The sequence below is a fragment of the Nicotiana tabacum genome, chromosome 6 (assembly GCF_000715075.1).
Source record: "Nicotiana tabacum cultivar K326 chromosome 6, ASM71507v2, whole genome shotgun sequence".
NCBI classification, from domain to species: domain Eukaryota; kingdom Viridiplantae; phylum Streptophyta; class Magnoliopsida; order Solanales; family Solanaceae; genus Nicotiana; species Nicotiana tabacum.
The window spans coordinates 164,675,126-164,702,677 of record NC_134085.1 but is presented as its reverse complement, the minus strand read 5'-3'; positions in this window follow the sequence as shown (position 1 = coordinate 164,702,677).

Genomic DNA, 27,552 nt, shown 5'->3' with positions numbered 1-27,552 from the left:
GGACATTTCGGGTTACGTGCAAAACTCTGGGCTAATATTTTCTTCGACGACCATACAACATATGAAAAAATATTATGTGTTCCGAGGCCGTTAAAACCTCCTTGTGTCTCACCTCGATTTATGTGCGCAGTTCGGACGCGTCACCGGAAAGCCATTATGTAAAAATCTGTAAAAAAAAATGATGATTTTTGCTTTTAAAATGAATTTAAGTTGACTTCAGTCAACATTTTGGGTAAACGGACCCGGACCCGTGATTTGACGGTCTCGAAGGGTCCGTAGGAAATATGGGACTTGGGCATATGCCCGGAACTGAATTCCGAGGTCCCAAGCCCGAGGAATAATTTTTTGAAGAAAATTGTTTAACTGAAAATTTTAGAGTTTTGGAAATTGGAATGTAATTGTTCGGGGGTTTTTTTTTTACACTTAGAAAAAGTTGCAGGTCTCTGAAGTCAGGTCTCGCGGTCCGCAGAGAAACCTTCGCGACCGCGGTGGGACAAGGCCATTCCTTTGCAGCCGCGCTCGATTTCTTGCGGTCCGCGGTGGAGCTCCGCGGCCGCAGCCCTTTTTATGCGGTCCGCGGTGGAGCTCTGCGGCCGCAGCCCTTTTTATGCGGTCCGTGGAGAGGGTCTGAGAGGGGTATATTTAAATGGACTTTCTAGTTATTTCTCACTTTTCAAAACCTTGAAACATAAGAGACGATTTTCCAAACACTCTTTCTTCTCCCAAAACACTAGTAAGTGATTTCTAACTTATTTCTTTCACTCCTTAACTTCTTTTAACAAGATTTCATTCTAGAATCTAGGATTTTCATGGGAAAAATTGAGTGTTTTGGGTAAAACCTAGGTTTGTCAAATTTTGGGGATTTGGACCTCGATTTTAGGTCCGAGTTCAAAACAAATTAAATATTTGGGTTCGTGGAGGGAATGGGTAATCGGTGTAAGCACGTGATTTTTGCCCAATATGAGAATTACTCCCAAAAAATCCAAAAATAAAATGATTTTTCTTTGGTGTGCAATTTTGTGATATTTTATGATATTTTGAATAATTATTTGTATTTGTCTGTGCGTGTTTATTTGATAAATTAATAAAAAATACAAAAATATGTCGCATTTGCATGTAGGATTTAATTCTATAATTGTTACTAATTAAATTTGTTTACAAAAAATGAAAATTACAAAAATAGGCATCTTTTGCATTTTTAGCATTTAATGTCCAAATATACAATTTTATGCTTAATTATTACTTAATTGTGCGTTAATTGTTATTTGGAGTTAATTTGCACTTTTATAACTTAATTTAGTTCTTAATAATAGTTTAAGTATTTTTATAATTTAGTTTTAGAGAAATAAAAGAAGAAAAGAGAGCGAAAATATAAAGAAAGTTGGAATTGGGCCTCGTCTTCGATTTCAAGCCATAGGCCCAAAAAATGGCCCAATCTTCCCTACGACCCAGTCCATTTCGAACTGGGTCGACCCAGTCCATAACCCAAAAGACCCAAACCCCTTTGTCTTACATTTTACAAAACAAAACAAAAATTAAAAGACAAGAAACCCTAACACTAAACCAATCCGCCCCCACCCCTCCTATCTTCTTCTTCTTCCTCAAGCTTTCTCAAGCACACATCCATGGCAGCCCTTCCTCACGCCTCCACCACCTCAACACACACACACACATGACATTCTCCATCGTCCCATCGACCCCAACACGAGCAGCCATGGATGCTTTCCCCCCCATTTCCCGTTGTCGAAACCAAACGACCATACGACCATTGGAGTAGCTTCACGTCCGCCATTGTTGTTGCGTTTTCTTCCAGTCGTTGCAGCTGCTACTGCTGTTCCTTCGTCATCCATGGAGGTCCTTCTGCTTCCATCTTCTCAACCTCAAGTCCAAACGACCAAGCTGCTCCGTTCTCCAAAATGCAGCAATGAGAGCTGCTCGAAACCAGCCCAAAAACGAGCTCCATTGTCGCTCCGTCGTGTTGCTGCGTCGCTGCGTCTTCAGCTTCACCATTGCTGCTGCTGCTCACGTTTCTGCTCCAGCTGCTTCTCGTCGGGTCTGCCTTCGTCCTCTTCGTCGAGCTCAAGCTTGAGCTCGACATCCATGGACGCCGCTGTTTCTTCTTCATCGAAGCCCAACTCCATCGCGCTACTGCTGCTCCGTTCCAGCTGCTTCTTGCTGCGTTTTTCTTCATCTTTCACCTCAAATGATGCTTGTTTATTTGTCGTCTTCAAGTCCGTTTATGCCCAAGTTCGTTGGTTTCGTTTAGAGTTCGTTCGATGTTCGTCGTTGGACATTCACGGTTAGTTATTCTAAGTTCTATTACGTCCATAATTTGTTTGATATTTTCAGATTTTGAATTAGCATAAGTTTGCTTTATTTTTCTTAATTTGTTTTAGATAAAAATTGTTAGTTTAATTATATTTTTGTTAGATTTAAGTTGAAGATTTAATTTAATTATTTTCAGTTTGTTTTATTAATTTTAAGAGGATTTAGTTTTAATGTAGAAAGGTGTTAGTTTAAATCGTTTAAATCCGTTGTTTGTTGTTAATATAGATTTAATTCGTATTCATTTTTGAAGTTGGTTTTAATTTAGTGATTTAATGTGAAGTTATGTTTTGGTTTTAATTTTTGGATCATGCATCTTTGTTATAAGTTTCGTTGGATTTAATTTAAGAAAGATTAGTTGATTATTTGAAGATTAGTGATTTGAATATGTTTATTTGTTTTGTTTAAGTTTAATTCGAAGTTTGAACAAAGTTTGTTTGTTATTGTTATTGAATATTTTCATTCATGTTCATACTTTGTTTGGTTGATCTTGAATCCGAAATTTGTATAGTTTGATTTCTTGTTTACCATTTATGATTATTTCTTGAATTGGTCTCATAATCTTGTTTAAAGTTTAATATAAGAATTGTTTGTTGTAATGTTGTTAGTAGTTGATTTTAAGTTCAATATGATTGAAGTTAGAAATCTAAATATACTTGTTTGTTGTTGTTGTTTAAATCCGAAAATAGGTTTGTTGCTAAAATATTGTTCAATCAAATTTTAGTTGTTCTTTGTTGTTCAATTTGTGTTCATGTGATTTGTTGTTGAAATGTTGTTAAAATCGTGTTCATGTGATATTGTTGTTATGATGTTCATCCATGTTCATATTGTTGTTTGAACATTGTTAGAAATTGATCATATTGTCTATATTTTGGTTAAGTTTGATTAATTGATGTGTTATAGCGATGGGTAGTTTGGTAAATTTGTAATACGTTCAGGGGTAGTTTGGTAATTTCAGTAAGGTCGGAAGGGGTAGTTTAGGAATTGTACATTTTGAAATTGTTTATTTGAAGCATGGGGGACAAAATGAAATGGGGTGGGTTGTGATATGATTATTTAATATAAAGGGGGGACAAGATTTAAATTAAAGGGGAATCTTGCATTATTTTAATTAAAGCATGGGGGACAAAATATAATGGGGTGGTGTGATATGTTTATTTAATGTAATGGGGATGAGTGGAAAGATAATGGGTTGGGTAGAGAAAAAGTATTGATTTAATTGATTAAAAGATTTATGGGATGGGATTATATATATGGGAAGTCTTGAAGACAAATGAGAATAACAAGAATACAGATAGAGAGAAAAAACGGACAGAGAATAGAAGAGAGAAAAATTCCGAAAAATATTTAAGCTTTCAAAATAAAAATAAAAGCTAAAAAAATCTACTGCTTTCTTTCTTTGTTTGAAATTAGTATTAATGGTTGTTGTTACATTTAAAGCTTAAAGCTTTTGTTTTTGGGATTACTACTCCACCGGTCTGTTACTGGGTTGTTACTGTTGCTGGGCAGTTGTTGCTATTGCACTGTTATTACTGTTGCTGATTTTCATCTTCATTTTCTTTTGCTTCCAATATCAGGTACATATCTTTTAAACTCATGTTGTGAAGAGCTTCAACATGGCAAGTAAATGAAGTTTGGAATTATAAGGATGTCTTCTACTCATTTAAATTTTATTAGTTTAAATTTCAGTTTTGTTTTAGTTGGTTAATATAGTATTAAATCAATTAGTAGATTAGTTCTCTTTCTTAATAACTAATGGCATAGTTATTTTAGGAACGCGATCAACTCATTTCTTTTAATATATGAAATAATGTCAATGATTTTTTTTACAAAATATAGAGTTAAGTGTTTGCAAATAGTCGCATAGGCAGAGAATAAAAATTGGTTTATTTATCTCAAACTCAATCTTTGTAAACAAATTAACCAAACAATTATAACTTTGGACTAAAAACAAGTATATGAAAAGGATATGGGATTTACAAGCACGAATTGCAACATTTTATGGCAAGGATATGTAGAAATAGAATTCGCATTAAATGTAATAATAAAAATTCTTCAGAAACTATTAATTTGTTTATCAAATTAATTCTTTTTCCAGTTTTATATGCGATTCAATTTTTGGATATGTTAATGTTGTATCCACGATAAAAACGGTAGTATTTTTAGTTACATGTTGTTTGTTTCTTTTTCATATCATTAATTCTTTAAAATTTGAATAGTTTTGAGGTATATAATTCATACGCGTAAAATAAAACTTGTAGCAACGCCTAATAAATTTTGAATTCTTTGTCAAGAAATTTGGTGGCATCCCAATCGGTAATTCTCCACGATTCTTACATTTAAAAATAGATAGATGCAATAAACATTTATGGAAAATCTCTACTACTATTAAGAATCTTTTGCGTGATTAGGGATGCGTTCGCGTAACCTGATTATATTTCTAAAAGCAATTCGGATTATGCGTTAGCGCAACTTCGAACGAACATTTAATAAAAAGGGGGCTCTTCGGAGAATATCAATATTAATTTCATATAACTCGAGATGTGCGGTTCAATATTTAATTATACAAGAGCGATGAACGTTCTTAATTTTATTTTTAGCACAATTTCGAACTTAAGTTTTTTTTTATATAATAAAAAATTTCGAAAAAAAATAAATAATAATTATTATATTGTGTATACGTACGCGTGACACGATTTTCACGTTAAAAAATATTAATATATAAAACGAATACACGTACGCGTGATTCGATTCGAAGAAGGGTCTTTAATTATAAATAATTTAAATAGAAGCGGTAACAATAAAATCATGCAATAAAAATGTATTTAATAAATCAAAATAATCAAGCCAAATATAACAGTTGAGCGACCGTGCTAGAACCACGGAACTCGGGAATGCCTAACACCTTCTCCCGGGTTAACAGAATTCCTTATCCGGATTTCTGGTTCGCAGAATAATAAACAGAGTCATATTCTCCTCGATTCAGGGATTAAAATTGGTGACTTGGGACGCCTTAAAATTCCCAGGTGGCGACTCTGAAACAAACAAACAAATCCCATTTCGATTTTCCTTTAATTGGAGAAAACTCCCCTTGCACCCCTGCGGGGGCGGAAAAAGGAGGTGCGACAGCTCTGGCGACTCTGCTGGGGACGAACCCAGAACCACTGGTTCAGGGTTCAAGAATTCGAGCTTAAAATAATTGTTATAGTTGGCTTTATTTATTATCTGATTTTTTTACATGATATATGCCCAATGTGCTAAATGACACTTTTACCGCTTTAATATTATTTGAATTATGAATATATACAACTGCTACGAAACCCCCTTCTTTCTGAGTCTTCTAAATTTATGGTGCACACGTGCGCGTGACCCACATTTCTGTTAAAGTCATACCAAATAAGACGAAGTTGGGACAAGTAACTAGGCCGGGTAGACTTTCGTGCTCCCGGTACGTTGCCCCCGCTTCGGCTCAAACTGTCTGTTTGGGTAAGCCAGGGCTAGATCAATATGCCTCAGGTTTTTTTTCCACTTAGAATAACTCAGTTTCATGCCGGATCCCTAGTAGGAGCGATTGTTTGCATCACGTGCATTTGACTTTGGAGACTCAACACAGGGGTTGGGTCTGTCTAGGACAGGTGTACCAAAAAAAAATGACCATCCTGATGCATCTTACTTGCTGCTACTTGCGCATTTATTTGATCCGGATTTGTGTGTTGACTGACTTTTGACTATCATGAATAATATTTTAAAATTAAAAAAAAGAATTAGCGGTTAGGGAATTGACTGTTTATTTTTGGAAAAAAAAAACCAATGCCCAAATACTGTCAAAACTCTGCCGAAATTTTGAGAAAATGAAAACAAAAATGTCTTATTAGTTTGTTTTATTAAAACCAAAGAAAAAGTAGAAAGAAAAAAAATCGTTGTTTTGTCTTATTTTTCAAAAAATATATATATATATAATAGTTTGTCTTCCCCTGAAAATGACAATGAAAAAGAGTCTTACTTTTAAAATAGTTTTTTTTTATTCGTTTCTGAAAAATTCAAAATAATAAAATAAAAAGAGTCGCGTTGAAAGTGGTTTTATTATTTGTTGCAAATATATATATATATATATATATATATAAAAATCCAAAAAGTTTTTCTTTATTTCCAAAAATGTATATATATCTTTATTTGTTGCAAAAATATTTGTCCTACCAAAAAGTCTAGAAAAGTTTTTTTTAGACTCCCAATTTTCAAAACAAAAAATCCAAAAATATTTTCCATTATTGACTTCTTTAAGAAAGTCTTTTTAATTATTAAAAAAAATATATATATATAATAAAATAAAACAAATTCGAAAATATTTTCCTTCTTCTTTAAAAATTGAAAAATTCAAAAAAAAAATATTTTTTTTTTAGAAAGCATTTCATTTATTAAAGGTAAAATTTCAAAAAAATATTTTCTTTCTTCTTGGAATAAGAAAAAACAAAAAAAAATCTTCCTTTTACTTTTGAAATTCTCAAAGTTCAAATCAAAAGAAAAGGAATTCTTAGAAGTCTTTCTTTCAAAAAGAAAATCAATCAAAAATTCAAAAAAAATATATATACTTCATTTCTTCTTTCAAAGCAGTTCTTTTACAAATTCAAAATAATAATAAATTAAAATTAGTTTACTTACTTTATTCATGACCTGCCCGAACTACGCGGGTTTGATTCTCACCAGATGTGAGATACGTAGGCAACCTCATCGGGTCCAACCCCCATTTTTGCTAAAATAGCCAAAAACCAATAAATAAATAAAAAACATGTCAAAATTTTAATTTTTTTTCATAAATAAGTCGGGCAGTGTCCAGCCTCCACTTTTTGCTAAAACAAAATAGCCAAAAATATCTTATGTCAAATTTTAATTTTGACATAAAGAAGTCGGGTGACGCTGTTTTGTCAAGACACAGCCGAATGTTCCCGAAAGGGACGCCGGAAGGCTGACTTTGCATAAACAGCCACCTTTGGGTCGTTTTTTAAGATTTGGTCCAGTTGACCCACACAGCCTTAAAAATCTTCGTCCCCGAGGCGCTGAAGGGCCGTGTTGCAACACCTGGTTTTTATTGTAATTTGAAAAAAAAAAAAAGAGTCAACGGTCAGGTGAATTTTTTTTTAGTCAAAAATAAACCGAGCTAGCTTCGACAGTGTCTTAAACCGTTCTTGCCAAAATAGCCTTAGAGTATCTTTCAGTTGTCGAAAGGCTATTTTCGTAAAAGAACGAACAAGTTTGTAAAGTGTCAAAATAATCCTCCCCGGCCTCAAAATTCATGTGAGATTTGGATGGGGCCACAATTGCAAAAATAGCCATTTGGTTGCATTTGTCAAACGGGGAAAGGAAGCTGACCTTTTTGTTTCGAGGTTATAAATCTTTAATTAGAATATGTGGGTTGTTTGATTTTCAAGTTTGTAGGTCATTTTTTAAACCTTTGAAACCCAATATGAAAATTGAAAAAAAAATGATTAGTATTGCTTATCTTTTATTGGTCCGAACTACGCAAGGTCTGATTCATGCGGGGTCATGATACGTAGGCAATCTCTATAAGATTCGACCACCACTGAAAAAGAAAAAAAAAGGAAGAAAGAAAAATAAAAGAAAGCGCAAGTGCATCGCATTTCTGATAGAACAGTTTAACTGCTTAGGTGCATTGCATCTCTAATATATGATTATCTGTCAAATGCCCTGACACTAACATGATGGCTTCCCTTTGCTGTGTTCATATATAGAAAAGTGGTTGGTTGTGGTAACTCCTCCCCGCAAAGCAAATGACACAGAACCTCAGAACAGGATGGGTCGGTACTGATGACCGACAACAATTGGTCGAACAGAACAACGGGTTGGTAGAAGAAGTGAAAATGCTGAGACAACATGTGGCAGACATGTATCAAGCATGGATAACTGGGAAAGCACCACCCCCACCACCGCCAAGCTTTTCAAACTCTGGCATTACCCATCCCCCATACTCTCCATCCCAACCCACTTATGACAGCTCTCCTAGCTACCCGAGTAGCTCCATCACTCGTTCACGCTACTCCCTTCCCCAATGCTACTTCTCTCCACGAGGTTCCCAAAGATGGGCTTCACTTTCCAAATACCCAGCTCCACAGAAGGCCTATCCATCCTCACAAGCCTACCGGAAGCCCCCTGGATCAGGTTTCCGGCCCAATCAAGCATTTAGGAACGAAAGGTTGCTGAAACGAGGAAAGGCTCTCACCCCTATCGGAGTATCTTATGCAAGTCTGTTTGAAAGGCTAAAGCATGCTGGCTTGATTGAGCCGCTCTCCGCATATACTCCAGATCCACATGCAAGAAACTTTGATCCGGCAGCGGAATGCGCGTACCACTCCAATGTCATAGGGCACAACATTGAGAGTTGTCGTAATTTGAAAAGGGAAGTAGAGAAAATGATCCAAGAAGGGCGGATTGTGATCGATAACAGTAACATGGAGCACTCGAACCCTATCGAGAACTTGTTGACGGAGGTTGATGATATGGAAGCTGATAATGGTCTTGGCAATACTAATGCAAAGCTTAGTGGCTAAGATGCCAATTTTGATAAAATGGGAGGACGCTCCGTTCCTTGGTTAGCAAGAGAGAAGCTGTTGGTGGTTATTTTGTTGTCATTTCTGTTATCCATATTATTCTTAGGGTTGTAATCCGAATATTGTCTTGTGTCAAACCTTCTTATCTTTCCATGTTTGTCGATTTTATTCTGGTTATTTTGTTTGTTTTTCTAACCATTTCGCCGGAAGTTTAATACAAAAAACGGTCTTTTATTATTTCCAGTCATCTTTTTATTTAGTCCTTTTGTCATTTTCGTTCAATGCCGATTCTAGGGACATGACATGCGCACACAGTTTGGGCCTAGTCTATAAAGTTAATCATAAAACCCTGGGAAGGTGATCAAAGCATTTAAAGGAAATAAGAACGGTTTGAGATTATTTGAAGCCCGAGTCATGTGGAACTGGGGCAAGTAAAACATAAAGAAAACCGTTAAATGCAAGATTCGCCAAATTGACATGAGGGTCGTGCATGAGAGTGAGAGTGTCGCCCAGCAGTGCTTTAGAAAGGACAAATGAAAAGTAAGTGTTTAACATAATTGTCAAGGCCAGCACCGTCGGAAGACACTATAAATCTATGTTCAATTGTGTTGTTTGCACTTGGCATGTTGTGAAGACTGGAATGACGAAGGCATTTTGTTCTGCTACCTAAACACTTTATCCTTCGTTACCCCTTTTGAGCCTTATTTTATTTTCTTTCATACCCCTCGTTCGGAATCAATAGCAACGACTAGGAAATACGAGCCTGGAAGGTAAAGAAAAAATCAACAAAAAAAAACGAAAAATAAGAGAAAAATGATAAAAGAAAGTCAGAAGAAAACAGAGGAACTGGGAACTACGTTTGACCTGATTCCTCAAAGAGGATACGTAGGCGCCTCACGGCTCGGTCATAGGGAGCACAGTGTGCATAGTGTGCATGGTGTGCATGGTGTGCATGGTGTAATAAAAAGAGAAAAAAAAATAATTAATTATAAAAAAATAATCCCCAAGCAAGAAACTGGGGCAAGAGTTATGCTCGTTGTAAGCAAAATTGGTTCCGAAGGTTGTAATTTTGAACCCCAAATTGATTTGTTTTTGAGCCTTTAATACCCTTTCTTTCTAAGCCTATCCAAAAAACCCACATTACGGTCCAAAGAAAGACCTTCTGATCAGTCTGCAAAAGATGCCAAGTCAGACAAATGAGAATCTTACCAGCGAACATAACATTCTGTTCCACAGCAGAAAGGACTCTAATCTCCAGCAGAGAGAGTCATACCGGCAACACTCCAAATCCCCAGCTAGAAAGTGATATAAATGAGAGAGTCTTATCGGTGAAAATCTTCACGGACACCATAAGGCGATGAAAGCTGAGAGAAAAACCCAAAATGAGAGAGGCTTGATAGTGAAAACCCTTCGGGCACTACAAGTCGAATAAGATTGGGAATCAGATGGGGAATAGTCAAGGGAAGACCTTGAAAGACGATTGATGACGAAGGATAGGCCACATATGCATGTCATGACCATTAGAGTCAGTGTTTTCATTTGATAGGTTTTTATTTATAGTTTCTTTTGTTAAAGAGTCATTTTTTCCTTTGTCTTTTATTCTGTTCCCTTTTATCTTTTCCTTTCATAGCAATTTCCCCAGTAGAGTCTGTTTGGTCAAGACCAGTGGGAAATGACTTCAAAGTAGACCATCAGCTTTCCAAGATAAGATCTGACTAGTACATCCAAGTGATATAGTCAGGAAGGAACAAGCGCGAGGCCAGTGTCAAGAAAGATATCCCCAGCAAAAGGATTGACGAGTGTCAAGAGGGATATCCTTGCCGAAATCAAAGGTTACTAAACCTCAAGACCAGAGCCCGTGGACAAAACAAGAAAAACAATAAGCATGATTTGGGAAATTCATGCGAGACTAAAAGGTCGGGAAAATGCAAGTTTCCGAGCCATGCCACGAAAGAAGAGGGATATCCCCAGCAGAAAAGGATTATCCCCAGCAAAGAATATCATCCCCAACAAGTTGTGGAACGCAGAGCAAGAAAGGGAAAAGGGAAAACCATCCCAATGGGAGTATCACAACCAACCACCGCGTTTTAAACTAACAAATTTTGTTTAAATTGAAACAGGTAAAGGAAGTGGCATTGATGACAGAAATGCAGGCCATAAGGGAGACTGTCAAACTGGGGCAGAAAATTTTCCTTTCATTTGGAAAATTTTCTGGAAGTCAGATACCCATTCAGGGTAAAATGAATATAGCACCAGTCTCAAGGGAAGTGGTCTTTGAACCAGTTTTACCCCCAGCATAACAAGTTTTAATAAAAGAGGTTGTTCCCCAGCAGACAGAACAAAGGGATGACATTTGTGCTCAGAAAAGCAAAAACCATTATCATCCTCAGCAGCTTCCAGAAGAATGAAGCATCGATTTGAAGGGATAAAATTCCCCAGCAGCATTATCCTCAACAACGTTATCCCAAGAAGATAACACTTTTATCCCTAGCAGTGTTGAGCGAAAATAAATTCTGAAAAAAAAATTGAATTTGAAGGAGGGGAAGAAAGGAGACTCCCACAGTGGTATTATCCCCAGCAAGCAAGAACAAAGCAGAGCGAAGGAAAAATTGAAGAAGAAGTCAGGCGTCCACCTGGAGAATGAGGATGAAGAATTTAAGAAGAAGTCAGGCGTCCACCTGGAGAATGAGGATGAAGAATTTAAGAATAGGTCAGGCGTCCACCTGGAGAACGAGGATGAAGAATTTAAGAAGAAGTCAGGAGCCCACCTGAAGAACAGAATGACGATATATTGGTTGAAGTCAGGAGCCCGCCTGAAGAGAGGAATGGCGATTATTTTCAAAGTTATTGTCAGGAGCCCGCCTGAAGAGAGGAAAGGCATTTTTAAAAGTTATTGAAATCTTGCCAACCTAAAGAAAGGAATGGCGATGTATTGTTTGAAGTCAGGAGCCCGCCTGAAGAGAGGAATGGCGATTATTTTCAAAGTTGTTGTCAGGAGCCCGCCTGAAGAGAGGAAAGGCGTTTTCAAAAGTTGTTGAAATCTTGCCAACCTAAAGAAAGGAATGGCGATGTATGATTTGAAGTCAGGAGCCCGCCTGAAGAGAGGAATGGCGATTATTTTCAAAGTTGTTGTCAGGAGCCCGCCTGAAGAGAGGAAAGGCGTTTTCAAAAGTTGTTGAAATCTTGCCAACCTAAAGAAAGGAATGGCGATGTATGGTTTGAAGTCAGGAGCCCGCCTGAAGAGAGGAATGGCGATTATTTTCAAAGTTGTTGTCAGGAGCCCGCCTGAAGAGAGGAAAGGCGTTTTTAAAAGTTGTTGAAATCTTGCCAACCTAAAGAAAGGAATGGCGATGTATTGGTGGAAGTCAGGAGCCCGCCTGAAGAGAGGAATGACGATTATTTTCAAAGTTGTTGTTAGGAGCCCGCCTGAAGAGAGGAAAGGCATTTTAAAAGAGTTGTCGAAATCTTGCCAACCTAAAAAAGGAATGGCGATGTATGGTTTGAAGTCAGGAGCCCGCCTGAAGAGAGGAATGGCGATTATTTTCAAAGTTGTTGTCAGGAGCCCGCCTGAAGAGAGGAAAGGCGTTGTCAAAAGTTGTTGAAATCTTGCCAACCTAAAGAAAGGAATGGCGATGTATGATTTGAAGTCAGGAGCCCGCCTGAAGAGAGGAATGGCGATTATTTTCAAAGTTGTTGTCAGGAGCCCGCCTGAAGAGAGGAAAGGCGTTTTTAAAAGTTGTTGAAATCTTGCCAACCTAAAGAAAGGAATGGCGATGTATGGTTTGAAGTCAGGAGCCCGCCTGAAGAGAGGAATGGCGATTATTTTCAAAGTTGTTGTCAGGAGCCCGCCTGAAGAGAGGAATGGCATTCATTTTGTTGTTAAAGTTGGGAGCCCGCCCATAGAACAGAGGCATACATTTCAGTCTTTAATTTTCAAGCATTGAATTTGGGAGCCCGCCCAGATAACAAAGGCATACATTTCAAGTCTTTAATTTTCAAGTATTGAAGTTGGGAGCCCGCCCAGATAACAGAGGCATACATTTCAAGATCAAGTCAAAGAACAATAAAACAGAGGGTTACAATAGGAATCCCCAGCAGGAAACAATAAAATTCCCCGGCACCGGGAAGCAAAAGGTTGCAACAAGAGGTCACAGCACAAACTCAAGGGCATGTGTCAAAAGAAGAAAAGCACCGGAAAAAATGCAAGCAGACAAGAAAGCAAGGCAACAAGAAAAATTGCAGTATAGCTTAGCTTCTTGTTTTCTTTTAAGCACGGTGTAACAAGGAGATCAGTAAGCAGTAGTAATAGCATGCAACAACAGTAACATTGCAGTCCAACGGTAGTCCCAGCTACCAAAATTTCCCGAACTACATTGACCTGATTCCTGTTTAGCCCAGGATATGTAGGAAACCTTTGAAGCAAAGGTTCGGTCAAATCTTTTTCAAAAAAAAAATGCTTCACACGGAGTACTCGGATGGGCAAAAATCGCTCGCTTTATCTTTGCACGAAAACCCTTCGTGTCTTCGGGCAAAGAGGGGCAGCTGTAAGCACGTGATTTTTGCCCAATATGAGAATTACTCCCAAAAAATCCAAAAATAAAATGATTTTTCTTTGGTGTGCAATTTTGTGATATTTTGTGATATTTTGAATAATTATTTGTATTTGTCTGTGCGTGTTTATTTGATAAATTAATAAAAAATACAAAAATATGTCGCATTTGCATGTAGGATTTAATTCTATAATTGTTACTAATTAAATTTGTTTACAAAAAATGAAAATTACAAAAATAGGCATCTTTTGCATTTTTAGCATTTAATGTCCAAATATACAATTTTATGCTTAATTATTACTTAATTGTGCGTTAATTGTTATTTGGAGTTAATTTGCACTTTTATAACTTAATTTAGTTCTTAATAATAGTTTAAGTATTTTTATAATTTAGTTTTAGAGAAATAAAAGAAGAAAAGAGAGCGAAAATATAAAGAAAGTCGGAATTGGGCCTCGTCTTCGATTTCAAGCCATAGGCCCAAAAAATGGCCCAATCTTCCCTACGACCCAGTCCATTTCGAACTGGGTCGACCCAGTCCATAACCCAAAAGACCCAAACCCCTTTGTCTTACATTTTACAAAACAAAACAAAAATTAAAAGACAAGAAACCCTAACACTAAACCAATCCGCCCCCACCCCTCCTATCTTCTTCTTCTTCCTCAAGCTTTCTCAAGCACACATCCATGGCAGCCCTTCCTCACGCCTCCACCACCTCAACACACACACACACATGACATTCTCCATCGTCCCATCGACCCCAACACGAGCAGCCATGGATGCTTTCCCCCCCATTTCCCGTTGTCGAAACCAAACGACCATTGGAGTAGCTTCACGTCCGCCATTGTTGCTGCGTTTTCTTCCAGTCGTTGCAGCTGCTACTGCTGTTCCTTCGTCATCCATGGAGGTCCTTCTGCTTCCATCTTCTCAACCTCAAGTCCAAACGACCAAGCTGCTCCGTTCTCCAAAACGCAGCAATGAGAGCTGCTCGAAACCAGCCCAAAAACGAGCTCCATTGTCGCTCCGTCGTGTTGCTGCGTCGCTGCGTCTTCAGCTTCACCATTGCTGCTGCTGCTCACGTTTCTGCTCCAGCTGCTTCTCGCCGGGTCTGCCTTCGTCCTCTTCGTCGAGCTCAAGCTTGAGCTCGACATCCATGGACGCCGTTGTTTCTTCTTCATCGAAGCCCAACTCCATCGCGCTACTGCTGCTCCGTTCCAGCTGCTTCTTGCTGCGTTTTTCTTCATCTTTCACCTCAAATGATGCTTGTTTCTTTGTCGTCTTCTAGTCCGTTTATGCCCAAGTTCGTTGGTTTCGTTTAGAGTTCGTTCGATGTTCGTCGTTGGACATTCACGGTTAGTTATTCTAAGTTCTATTACGTCCATAATTTGTTTGATATTTTCAGATTTTGAATTAGCATAAGTTTGCTTTATTTTTCTTATTTTGTTTTAGATAAAAATTGTTAGTTTAATTATATTGTTGTTAGATTTAAGTTGAAGATTTAATTTAATTATTTTCAGTTTATTTTATTAATTTTAAGAGGATTTAGTTTTAATGTAGAAAGGTGTTAGTTTAAATCGTTTAAATCCGTTGTTTGTTGTTAATATAGATTTAATTCGTATTCATTTTTGAAGTTGGTTTTAATTTAGTGATTTAATGTGAAGTTATGTTTTGGTTTTAATTTTTGGATCATGCATCTTTGTTATAAGTTTCGTTGGATTTAATTTAAGAAAGATTAGTTGATTATTTGAAGATTAGTGATTTGAATATGTTTATTTGTTTTGTTTAAGTTTAATTCGAAGTTTGAACAAAGTTTGTTTGTTATTGTTATTGAATATTTTCATTCATGTTCATACTTTGTTTGGTTGATCTTGAATCCGAAATTTGTATAGTTTGATTTCTTGTTTACCATTTATGATTATTTCTTGAATTGGTCTCATAATCTTGTTTAAAGTTTAATATAAGAATTGTTTGTTGTAATGTTGTTAGTAGTTGATTTTAAGTTCAATATGATTGAAGTTAGAAATCTAAATATACTTGTTTGTTGTTGTTGTTTAAATCCGAAAATAGGTTTGTTGCTAAAATATTGTTCAATCAAATTTTAGTTGTTCTTTGTTGTTCAATTTGTGTTCATGTGATTTGTTGTTGAAATGTTGTTAAAATCGTGTTCATGTGATATTGTTGTTATGATGTTCATCCATGTTCATATTGTTGTTTGAACATTGTTAGAAATTGATCATATTGTCTATATTTTGGTTAAGTTTGATTAATTGATGTGTTATAGCTGATGGGTAGTTTGGTAAATTTATAATACGTTCAGGGGTAGTTTGGTAATTTCAGTAAGGTCGGAAGGGGTAGTTTAGGAATTGTACATTTTGAAATTGTTTATTTGAAGCATGGGGGACAAAATGAAATGGGGTGGGTTGTGATATGATTATTTAATATAAAGAGGGGACAAGATTTAAATTAAAGGGGAATCTTGCATTATTTTAATTAAAGCATGGGGGACAAAATATAATGGGGTGGTGTGATATGTTTATTTAATGTAATGGGGATGAGTGGAAAGATAATGGGTTGGGTAGAGAAAAAGTATTGATTTAATTGATTAAAAGATTTATGGGATGGGATTATATATATGGGAAGTCTTGAAGACAAATGAGAATAACAAGAATACAGATAGAGAGAAAAAAACGGACAGAGAATAGAAGAGAGAAAAATTCCGAAAAATATTGAAGCTTTCAAAATAAAAATAAAAGCTAAAAAAATCTATTGTTTTCTTTCTTTGTTTGAAATTAGTATTAATGGTTGTTGTTACATTTAAAGCTTAAAGCTTTTGTTTTTGGGATTACTACTCCACCGGTCTATTACTGGGTTGTTACTATTGCTGGGCAGTTGTTGCTATTGCACTGTTATTACTATTGCTGATTTTCATCTTCATTTTCTTTTGCTTCCACATATCTTTTAAACTCATGTTGTGAAGAGCTTCAACATGGCAAGTAAATGAAGTTTGGAATTATAAGGATGTCTTCTACTCATTTAAATTTTATTAGTTTAAATTTCAGTTTTGTTTTAGTTGGTTAATATAGTATTAAATCAATTAGTAGATTAGTTCTCTTTCTTAATAACTAATGGCATAGTTATTTTAGGAACGCGATCAACTCATTTCTTTTAATATATGAAATAATGTCAATGATTTTTTTTACAAAATATAGAGTTAAGTGTTTGCAAATAGTCGCATAGGCAGAGAATAAGAATTGGTTTATTTATCTCAAACTCAATCTTTGTAAACAAATTAACCAAACAATTATAACTTTGGACTAAAAACAAGTATATGAGAAGGATATGGGATTTACAAGCACGAATTGCAACATTTTATGTCAAGGATATGTAGAAATAGAATTCGCATTAAATGTAACAATAAAAATTCTTCAGAAACTATTAATTTGTTTATCAAATTAATTCTTTTTCCAGTTTTATATGCGATTCAATTTTTGGATATGTTAATGTTGTATCCACGATAAAAATGGTAGTATTTTTAGTTACATGTTGTTTGTTTCTTTTTCATATCATTAATTCTTTAAAATTTGAATAGTTTTGAGGTATATAATTCATACGCGTAAAATAAAACTTGTAGCAACGCCTAATAAATTTTGAATTCTTTGTCAAGAAATTTGGTGGCATCCCAATCGGTAATTCTCCACGATTCTTACATTTAAAAATAGATATATGCAATAAACATTTATGGAAAATCTATACTACTATTAAGAATCTTTTGCGTGATTAGGGATGCGTTCGCGTAACCTGATTATATTTCTAAAAGCAATTCGGATTATGCGTTCGCGCAACTTCGAACGAACATTTAATAAAAAGGGGGCTCTTCGGAGAATATCAATATTAATTTCATATAACTCGAGATGTGCGGTTCAATATTTAATTATACAAGAGCGACGAACGTTCTTAATTTTATTTTTAGCACAATTTCGAACTTAAGTTTTTTTTTATATAATAAAAAATTTCGAAAAAAAATAAATAATAATTATTATATTGTGTATACGTACGCGTGACACGATTTTCACGTTAAAAAATATTAATATATAAAACGAATACACGTACGCGTGATTCGATTCGAAGAAGGGTCTTTAATTATAAACAATTTAAATAGAAGCGGTAACAATAAAATCATGCAATAAAAATGTATTTAATAAATCAAAATAATCAAGCCAAATATAACAGTTGAGCGACCGTGCTAGAACCACGGAACTCGGGAATGCCTAACACCTTCTCCCGGGTTAACAGAATTCCTTATCCGGATTTCTGGTTCGCAGAATAATAAACAGAGTCATATTCTCCTCGATTCAGGGATTAAAATTGGTGACTTGGGACGCCTTAAAATTCCCAGGTGGCGACTCTGAAACAAACAAACAAATCCCGTTTCGACTGTCCTTTAATTGGAGAAAACTCCTCTTGCACCCCTGCGGGGGCGGAAAAAGGAGGTGCGACAATCGGGTTTTGGTTCGAACCTCAGATTTTGACCATGTAGGTCCGGGGTTGATTTTGACTTTTTGGAAAAAACTTTAGAAAACCTATTTTCATGCATTGGAATAGATTCATTTAGCATGTATTGATATAGTTAAGTAACTTGTGGCTAGATACAAGCGAATTGGTGGTGGAATCAAGAGGTAAAATGATAGTTGAGGCTTGAATTGTGTTCGTGACATCGAGGTAAATGTTTGGTCTAACCTTAACTTGAGGGATTAGGAGTTGTGTCCTATTTGCTATGTGTTATTTGTTGAGTACGATGTATAGGCATGGTGAGGAGTATCTATACGTTGGTGTCAAGCATGCCCGTGAGTCTTATACTATGAATAATGTGACTCCGTTTGTATCGTTCATGCTTTATGTGATGATTTCCATTGTGATCAAGGCTTGTGGAAATGATATTTGTATTTGAACATTGGAGAGCGCTTGCTCAAGTTGTAAAGAGATTTGTGGAAGTATAATTGGCAATTGAACCTTATAGAGCATTGGCTCAAATTGTGAATTGAGTTATGAAGTAAAGGTGAAAAATAAAAGAGGATTATGATGTTGTCTCCCTTGCCGGGATGTTGTTGTTAATGTGGTCTCCCTTGCCGGGATATTATCATTGATATTGTTTCCCTTGCCGGGATACGACTGTTGTACTATTGTTCCCTTGGCGGGATTTAATTATAAATTTATTGATTTACTTGCCCAAATTGCTTTGTGATTGTTTCTTGGGTGAGGAAGAGTGTAAAGCACGAAGGGTGATGCCGTGCATTATTTTGGTGAGAGAGTGTTAAAGCACGAAGTGTGATGTCGTACCACACGATGTGCCATTCCGTGCCATTATATGAGTGATGATGCACGAAGGATCATTACGTACCATAATTATGTGAGGTAAAAGGACGAAGGGTAATGTCGTGCCATTTATATTGATTTTATGGTGAGTATGAGAGTAAAAGCACGAAGGGTGATGTCGTGCACTTGCCCTTGATTTTCCTGATTCTTGCTGATAATTGAATTATGGTGTTCTTTACGTTTATTTACTGATTTTTTGTTGTTACTTGATTTTATTGTGATGTTATTGCTTCCCTTGCCTTAATTGCTTTGTGATTGTTGCTTAAGTGAGGAAGAGTGTAAAGCACGAAGGGTGATGTCGTGCATGTTTTGGTGAGAGAGTGTTAAAGCACGAAGGGTGATGTCGTGCATTATTTTGGTGAGAGAGTGTTAAAGAACGAAGGGTGATGTCATGCACTTGTCTTTGATTTCCTGATTTTTATTGATAACTGAGTTATGGATTCTCTACATTTAATTGTTGGTTTTCTGTTGATACTTGTTGTACCCCGCAACATGATTCCCCCTTCCTATCTTCAATTGAACTGTGGTAATTCTTATATTTATTTGTTGTTCTTCTGATGTCCCCGCAACATGTTTCCCCCTCCCATCCCTAACTGTATATTTCTGCTTTTATTTTCCGCTGTATATGATTTAATTGCACAGGTTTATTTAGTAGTCTGGTCTTAGCCTCGTCACTATTTCGCCGAGGTTAGGCTAGGGACTTACCAGCACATGTGTTCGGTTATGCTGATACTACACTCTGCACTGTGTGCATATCCTGGTGCAGCAGCTTTCGGATCGTAGCTTTGGGTTGCTGCCTTCAGTCCAGTTGGAGATTCTGAGGTAGTCCTGCAAGCGTCCGCAGGCCTTGGCGTCTTCTCCTATCCTTTTAATCTGTTTCTTTTATACATTTCAGAGATAGTGTTGTAATAAATCTTTCGGACCTTTATTTGTATTATTCCTAGATAGTCTGTGAACTTGTGATACCAGTCTTTGGTAGTTTATGTATGGATTGGTATTGTCATCTTTATTACTATATTACATTTCAGTCTTCCGCTTTTAAAATTTTCGTTGTTTATATAATGTTGACGCTTAATTGTTAAAGGATTAAAAATGGAAAAAGGTAAATAATTCAAAAGGTTGGCTTGCCTAGCTTTCACTAGTAGACGCCATCACGACTCCCAAGAGTGGAAAATCCGGGTCGTGACACGTAGTTTTCTCAAGGGATTTTTTTCTTCCTATATAATAGTTGAAACTTATTTACTAAAATTGTCCATATTTTGTATATTACCCGCCCTAAACAAGTTTTTCTTACCATTTATATACGATCGATTATTAGTATCTTAAATTAGGAGATTTAATTACACCATTTTTCTTTTTCTTTTTCTTTTTCTCTCCTCCCTTCAATTTCCCTATTCTCTTCTGCCTCTCTCCATCCAAAATCGTACATTCGCAAGTAGTCCCCTGCTTCTCTCGGCCTAAGTATTATTGCTGATGCAATATAGGTATTTCAAAGGCATGTCAGATGTAGTGGCTCCAAAACCATTTTGTGCTGTTTAAAAGATACTACAGAAACTCCATAACTTCTGAATTTCTTGTGACGATAAAAGACTGAAATTTATGTCCTAACGAAGTTTTGGAATTGGCTGGTTGGTTTTCTCTGCTGAACTAATGAAATACCATTATTCTGAAATGAAAAGTAATTTTTTGCACTTTTTTTACAATGTATTACCAACATCGCTAGAAATGAATTACAAATAATAAGATAATGTTAAATAAAAGAATAACAGTTCAAAAGATGATCTTCTCAGATGTTTGCCCTTTATACAGATATTGATAATAGTATTAGTAATACGCATATTTCTATTTCAATTGAATTGGGCATGACCAATTCATCAACAATATAACAATACGAGTATATTATTAATACGGAGCGAAAAATATCAAGTCTGCCAGCCCCCTCAATTTCCCTATTCTCTGCATCTTCAACATCATATAAACTAAAAATAAATTTTATACAACTAATTATATAATATACAACTTATTTATAACTTATCTATAACTTTCATACATACTAAAAATAAATTTCATACAACTTATTTATAACTTATTTACAACTCTCATACATACTAAAAATAAATTTCATACAACTAATTATACAGTATACACTTATTTACAATTAATCTACAACTTATCTACAACTTGCATACATTGTTTTTACCAGTTAAAATACATCTACAACATCATACAACTTAAATACAATTTTCATACAAATTTTATACAATATATCTTTTGTATATTTTGTATTTGATTTGTATATATTTTGTATGTGGTGTGTGCTTCTTCCTCTCTAAAATTTCAATCAAAACTTTCTCTCTTAATACAATTTTGATACATATCAACAACTTTATGTAAAAATATAGTATTGATAACTTAAATACAAATTTTATACAACGATTCATATATTATACAACTATCTTTCAACTTTCATATAACATTCAAATAAAAAAAATTATATAACTACAACAGAATACAATTTACATACAATTATAAATTTATAATACATCTTTACTCAATTTTGTAAGTATATTTTAGGGAAAAAGGCAAGATTTGTACCTCTACTTTGATAAATTGTTCGCGTTTATACCTCGTTCTACTTTCCGTCTAAATATGTCCCTACCATTAGTAAAGTAGATAAAATCATCCCTAACCGTAACAGATCTCCAACGTGGCAATGTGACCTCTCAATTAATCTGCCAACTAGACAAAATATCAACCCAAATTTTAAAAGACTCATGCCCATTTCTTTGACCCAACTATTCAACCACCTTATGGGTCCCACCTCTCTCTCTTAATTCAGGTATTCAACTACAATTTTTAGAAAACAAAAAATCAATTTGAAAAATTTAGAAGATTCCATAATAAAATGAAAACTAAATACACATTGAATAGCATATCATCAAAAAGGATTTTCATGACAAAAAATGAAACAGACAGATCTTGTTTCTTTTTCTTCTCCCTTTTTTCATTTCCTGATTTCTACAGGACAGAGAAATAGAACATGGCGGCGACTGCGGCAGCTTAGCCATGGAGGAACGAAGAGGAGTGTCAAATTATTATTAAACCAACTTTTAAATACAGCAGAGAGTTTGCCTACTTTTGATCTGAAAGATCACATTTTTGGTAATGGAAATTGGTGCCTAAGAACTTGGGGAGAAGTGAATTTTCTTTTCTTTTTCAAGTGTCGACGAAGAACACAAAGAATAAATAGAGGGAGCAATCATCAGGCAGCGAGTCTTGCAATTTCTCCGACGGCACTGATTCGACGACCTGTTCATTGTCATCGTCGATTTGTTTCCAGATTTTGACCCATTTGTTATAGTTGGGTCGGACATGGGTCTTTTAATTTAGGTTGATATTTGTTTAGTTGGCAAATTAATTGAGGGGTCCCATTGTCACGTTGAAGATCTGTTAGGGTTAGGGGCGATTTTGTCTACTTTGCTAACGGTAGGTATATAGTTAGACGGAAAGTAGAACTAGGTATAAACGTGAACAATTAACCAAAGTAGAGGTACAAATCTAGCCTTTTTCCCTATATTTTATGTTATGTCTTCTTCTTCTTTGGCGACGAATTTCAATCTGAAATTCAGCCAAAATCAAGTCTAATTTTCACCAAACACCCTCAAAATTGAGATATAAACTCCTAACAGTATTCCTAATTGTTTGCAACAACACCCAATCCAAACAAATAATTGTCTTTGAAAATCCAAATTCAAAGCTTTAAAGTTTTTTAATGACTGTCAATGGTGGAGAGTCAAACACCTTTAAAATTTATTGATTGACAATTTCAATTTGAACACCAATTGTGCAACATGAATGAGAAAATTTCTAAGTTATTGATTGACATTTGAACACCAATTATGCAACATGAATGAGAGATAGAGAGACAGAGAGAGAAGGAGAGAGAGAGAGAGAGCAGGAGAGAGAGAACAAGGATGAAAAATAACTGATTTCTTATTCAATTTCTAATTTAAAGAGATATTCATTTAAAACTAATTCTTATATAACTGGTAAATTTTATATGGCCATGTAATCTATCTATTATTAAAAAGAAAGGAGTCAGCCATGAGAATTCACTATGTGTCGCGTGAAGAAAATACCATGTGGTAATTTTAGGACATAATTAGTTAATTTAGTTAAATTTAGTTTATTTTTTGAATTATCTATTATCTATTATTAAAAAGAAAGGAGTCAGCCATGAGAATTCGCCATGTGTTGCGTGAAGAAAATGTCATGTGGTAATTTTAGGACATAATTAGTTAATTTAGTTAAATTTAGTTTATTTTTTGAATTTGAATTTCAAAATAATAAAATATCAAAAAAATTTACTTTTAAAAAAATTAATTTACCAACAAGGACGTTACCAAGAAGAAATAGAATTCAGGAATTGGAAGTCACGATTGTGGAGGTTTTAAAATAATATCAATTTTTTAACATTCATTAAAAATTAATTTACTAACAAGGAATAAAACTTTGGAATTTACCAACAAGGAACTAACTCCATTCACGCGTGACTTTCCAACTAAATTTCTAAACTCTAAGGAGTTGCGCTTCAAATAATCCATGTTGCCCCATGATCTCAATTTCTAATCCACTAATTCTTCTTCGCCGGAGTCCCAGTAACATGATTTTTCAGATCAGTTTCACACGTATAAGCCTCCAATTCTTTCTCCTTTCTTCACATACCACTCAATAATTTTGCAGGAGGTAAGTTCAATGATTTGTAATTCTAAAATATTAATTAAATTTTTAGAAAGAGCAACGAACTTTTTAGTTCTTTCTTCCTTTCACTCCTTGCTTCTCTAGATTATGAACATATATTTAACAAGAATATAGAAAAGCAATAAAAAATTTCAATTCTTTCTTCCTTTCGCTTTTACATTCATGTTAGTCTCAATAGTTTTCAAGAATATTGAAAATTAATTTATTTCTAACTTTCTCCATAAACATATGCCTGTTAAATGTTAAAAATTTAATTGAGCATTTTTTTAAGGTTGGAGATCCAGTGAAAGATCATAAATATTGGACAAGGCCAGAGAACATGAAAACACCACAAATTGTACTACTCATAGATCAAAATATTTGTGGAACAGAAATTATTGTTGAGACTTTTGTACCAATGACTGCTACTTCTATTGTATTTCGCAAAACAAGTCATAACTATGCCAGTGAACTTCTCGGCAAAGCCAAACTGGTACTAACTCTATCCTTATTGTATGATATTTATTTTATTTTACTTCTAAATATATACTCATGTTATTTTCTTGGTTTGTGGCTCAATCTTTTCAGTTTGCTAAAGGCCATAAAGGAACCTATTATGGGTAAGACTAAAATTTATGTTCTTTACTATTATTATAGTTTTTAAGGTCTAACTGTAGGAGCAAATGGATTTCTATTTCAGATACATACAACATTAAAGATCAATTTCCATCGGTGACTATCAAATACTCCAGCCTCAATATTATAGAAAAGTTATGTTAAAATTAAGAAGGTAATTGTGTCAACAAGATTATGCTGACAACTTTAATTATTATGTCGTTTACTCTTTCAAAATTGACAGGACCTGATTTTTAGCCCAGGGCATATGATGACATTTCTATAAAGTGTAATGAAAGGGAGGCAAATACTAATTTGGAGCTAAGCACATATAAAACGGAATTAATTTTCAAGGCTGATAATGGAGGTAGTAAATTAATATAGCAACCCAACTGGTCGTTTTGCTTTCTAGAACCTCATTCCCTTAAATAAAACTTTCCACACTTGCTTTAGCTAATTTACGACCTGCGGGAACGGTTGGTTCGGGATTTGGAAGAGTTTGGGTTGAAATATGCTCATTTGACTCCTTAAGATTTTCTTAAAATGCTAAATATGACTTTGGTCAATATTTTTAGCAAACGGACCCGGATTCGTATTTTGACGGTCCCGGAGGATCCATAGGAAAATATGAAACCTGGGCGTATGCCCGGAATCGAATTCTGAAGCCCCTAACTCGAGTAATGAATTTTTATTAGAAATTGTTAAACTTAAATTCTAAGGATTTAAAGAAAACTAATTAATGATTGATTCATGGGTATCAGACTTGTATGTTGGTTCCGGATTGCGGTACAGGTTCGATATATCATTTAAGACTTGCCCGAAAAATTTGGTGTCCATCCGAGTAGTTTTAGGGCGTTTCGGCTCGTTAGAGGAAAATTAAGAACTTGAAGTTCATAAGTTTGATTCATTTGGTTTTAGGGGGTGATTCTTAGATTTAGCATAGTTTCGGGCGTTCCGAAGGTTTGAGTGAGTCCGTCTCATGATTTCAGACTTGTCGGTATGTTCGGGCGGGGACCAGGTGCCCCGAGCGTCAAACGGGCGAGACTCGAGTGAAGTTGGGAATTTGGAGAAGTGCTGAAATATCTGCTTCTATCATAACTGTACCTGCGGTTGGTCAGCCGCAGGTGCGAAACCGCAGAAGCGGTCGTAGACTCGCAGATGCGGCCTAGAGCTAGCCAGGCCAAACCGCAGAAGCTTCTCCCTAACCATAGAAGCGGCTACGCAGATGCGGCTTCCAGACTGCAGAAGCGGTCCCAGTCCTTTTAGCCGATTCCGCAGATGCGGTCTCCTCTCGCAGATGCGAAAATTGCTGAAGTAGTGGGCTTCATTTAAGTCGAGCTCCAGCCATTTTTGACCACTTGGCACTCGGGTATTGAGCGATTTTGGAGCTCTTGAGAAGGGATTTCCACATAGCATCGTGAGGTAAGTTCATCCCCCTTATTTCTAAGTTTAACACTCGAGTTTTAGGTAGATTAACACCTAAAGATTTGGAGAAATCAAGGGGTTAGAGCTAAACCTAGGGTTTTAATAAAACTTAGATTTTACCACAAAATTGGTTATGAAATGAATTAGAAATCATATATTATTGATCCTTAGGTTATAAAGAACAACTTCCTACGAAAAATGTTAGAATCCAGACACGTGGGCCCGGGGTCGGATTCTAGGAAACTTGTGTTAAAGGTTGGGAAAGTGCTTAAATAGCTAGAATTTGATCTTGTGAGTTTATATTGACTATTTCCTACCTCATTTAACTAGTTTGGGATCGTTCGGCTCCGAATTGAGGGCTTAGGCTCATTCTTGGTATTGGAAGTGCACTTTGGAGCGAGGTGAGTCGCATTTCTAACCTTGTAAGAGGGAATTGTCCTCATAGGTGTAATAATTGAATTAATTGCCATTATATGCGGTGGGCTACGTATGTACTAGGTGACGAGAGTCCGTGCGTAGCTACTATTATGTTAAGTCCGGGTAGTCTAGGACCCAAAAGCATGCTCTATGTGATATTCTTGTAACTTGATGATAAATTCGGATTCGTATAAATTATGTTGATTAAGGTGAATGAGACTAGTAAGAGGAACCTTATCTGCTTGGTCTTTCAAAGGAGAATTTGAACATTCCTGTGAATAACTACTCCTCAGATATACTTTATTGTCGGCTTGTTGATGAGTTTATTGTATTTGACCGTGTCACACGTGTGATTCGCGAGCGGGGTAATAGATGCATCTATGGTTCGAGCCATTCGACCTTCGGCAATGCACAATTTACTTTTATGTTGGATCGGGTCGTACGTCCCTTGGTGTTACTTGCGCATGTTTTATTTAGTATTTTTTGTGGACTGAACTTCATATATGCCTTGAAACTTAAATGGATACCCATGATATTATCTGGAGAAAGAACTGTTATTCCTTGCCATAAAATGTTAAAATTGTGCTATCCATACTTATTATAAATTCTTTCTCATATTATTTGACTCTAGTAAGTATCAAGTCGACCTCTCGTCTCTACTTCTTCGAGATTAGACGGGATACTTACTGGGTACATATTATTTATGTACTCATACTACACTTCTGTACTTAATTGTACAGGATCTGAGGCAGGTGTCTCTGGTTATCAGTCTGGTGCGCATCCCTGAGCGGATTTCAATACTCCTACGGTGAGCTGCTCCCATTCCCATGCCGTTCAGCAGCCTAAAGGAGTCTCTCTTATGTATTTTTATTGTCTATTCTGTTTCGGACAGTAGGATAGTGTGATTCTTTTGTATATTCTACTAGTTGCCCACAGTTTGTGACACCAGATCTTGGCACACACGTTAGTAGACTATATATTTGGGATTGTATGATTATTTTTGGCGTTACTGATCATTTCTGATTTTATTTCAACTTAAGGAATCATTGCAACTATTTTTTTTTTGGGTAAAAGTAAACGAGAGCTTATTTAGTATTTTCTGCATTGGCTTGCCCGACAATGGTGTTGGGCGCCATCATGACCTATTATGGAAATGGGTCGTGACAATTAAGGCTTTCACACATATTTGGACTCCTTTATAATTGTTGTTTCTTTTTCAATTATGTTCTTATTGTGGTTAAAACATAGTTTTTTCATTCTTCTACGGCGGCCATGGTTAATCTAATGAACTATAGAATAGCCCTAGTATTTAGTTGATGACTGGAATGGTATCACATGCCAAATCGAAAACTATGAACTCTGGAATCCCTAATAAGGTATGACTGAATAGAGTGGAGCCATGGTAATTATGTAACATGATTCTTATTTAGATATTTTGTACTCATTGTCACGACCCCAAACCTGGACCCGGTCGTGATGGCGCCTCTCATGAAGACAAGGCCAGCCGACACATTTCCAACCCAGTTTTAAGCAATTTAACAGTAGGC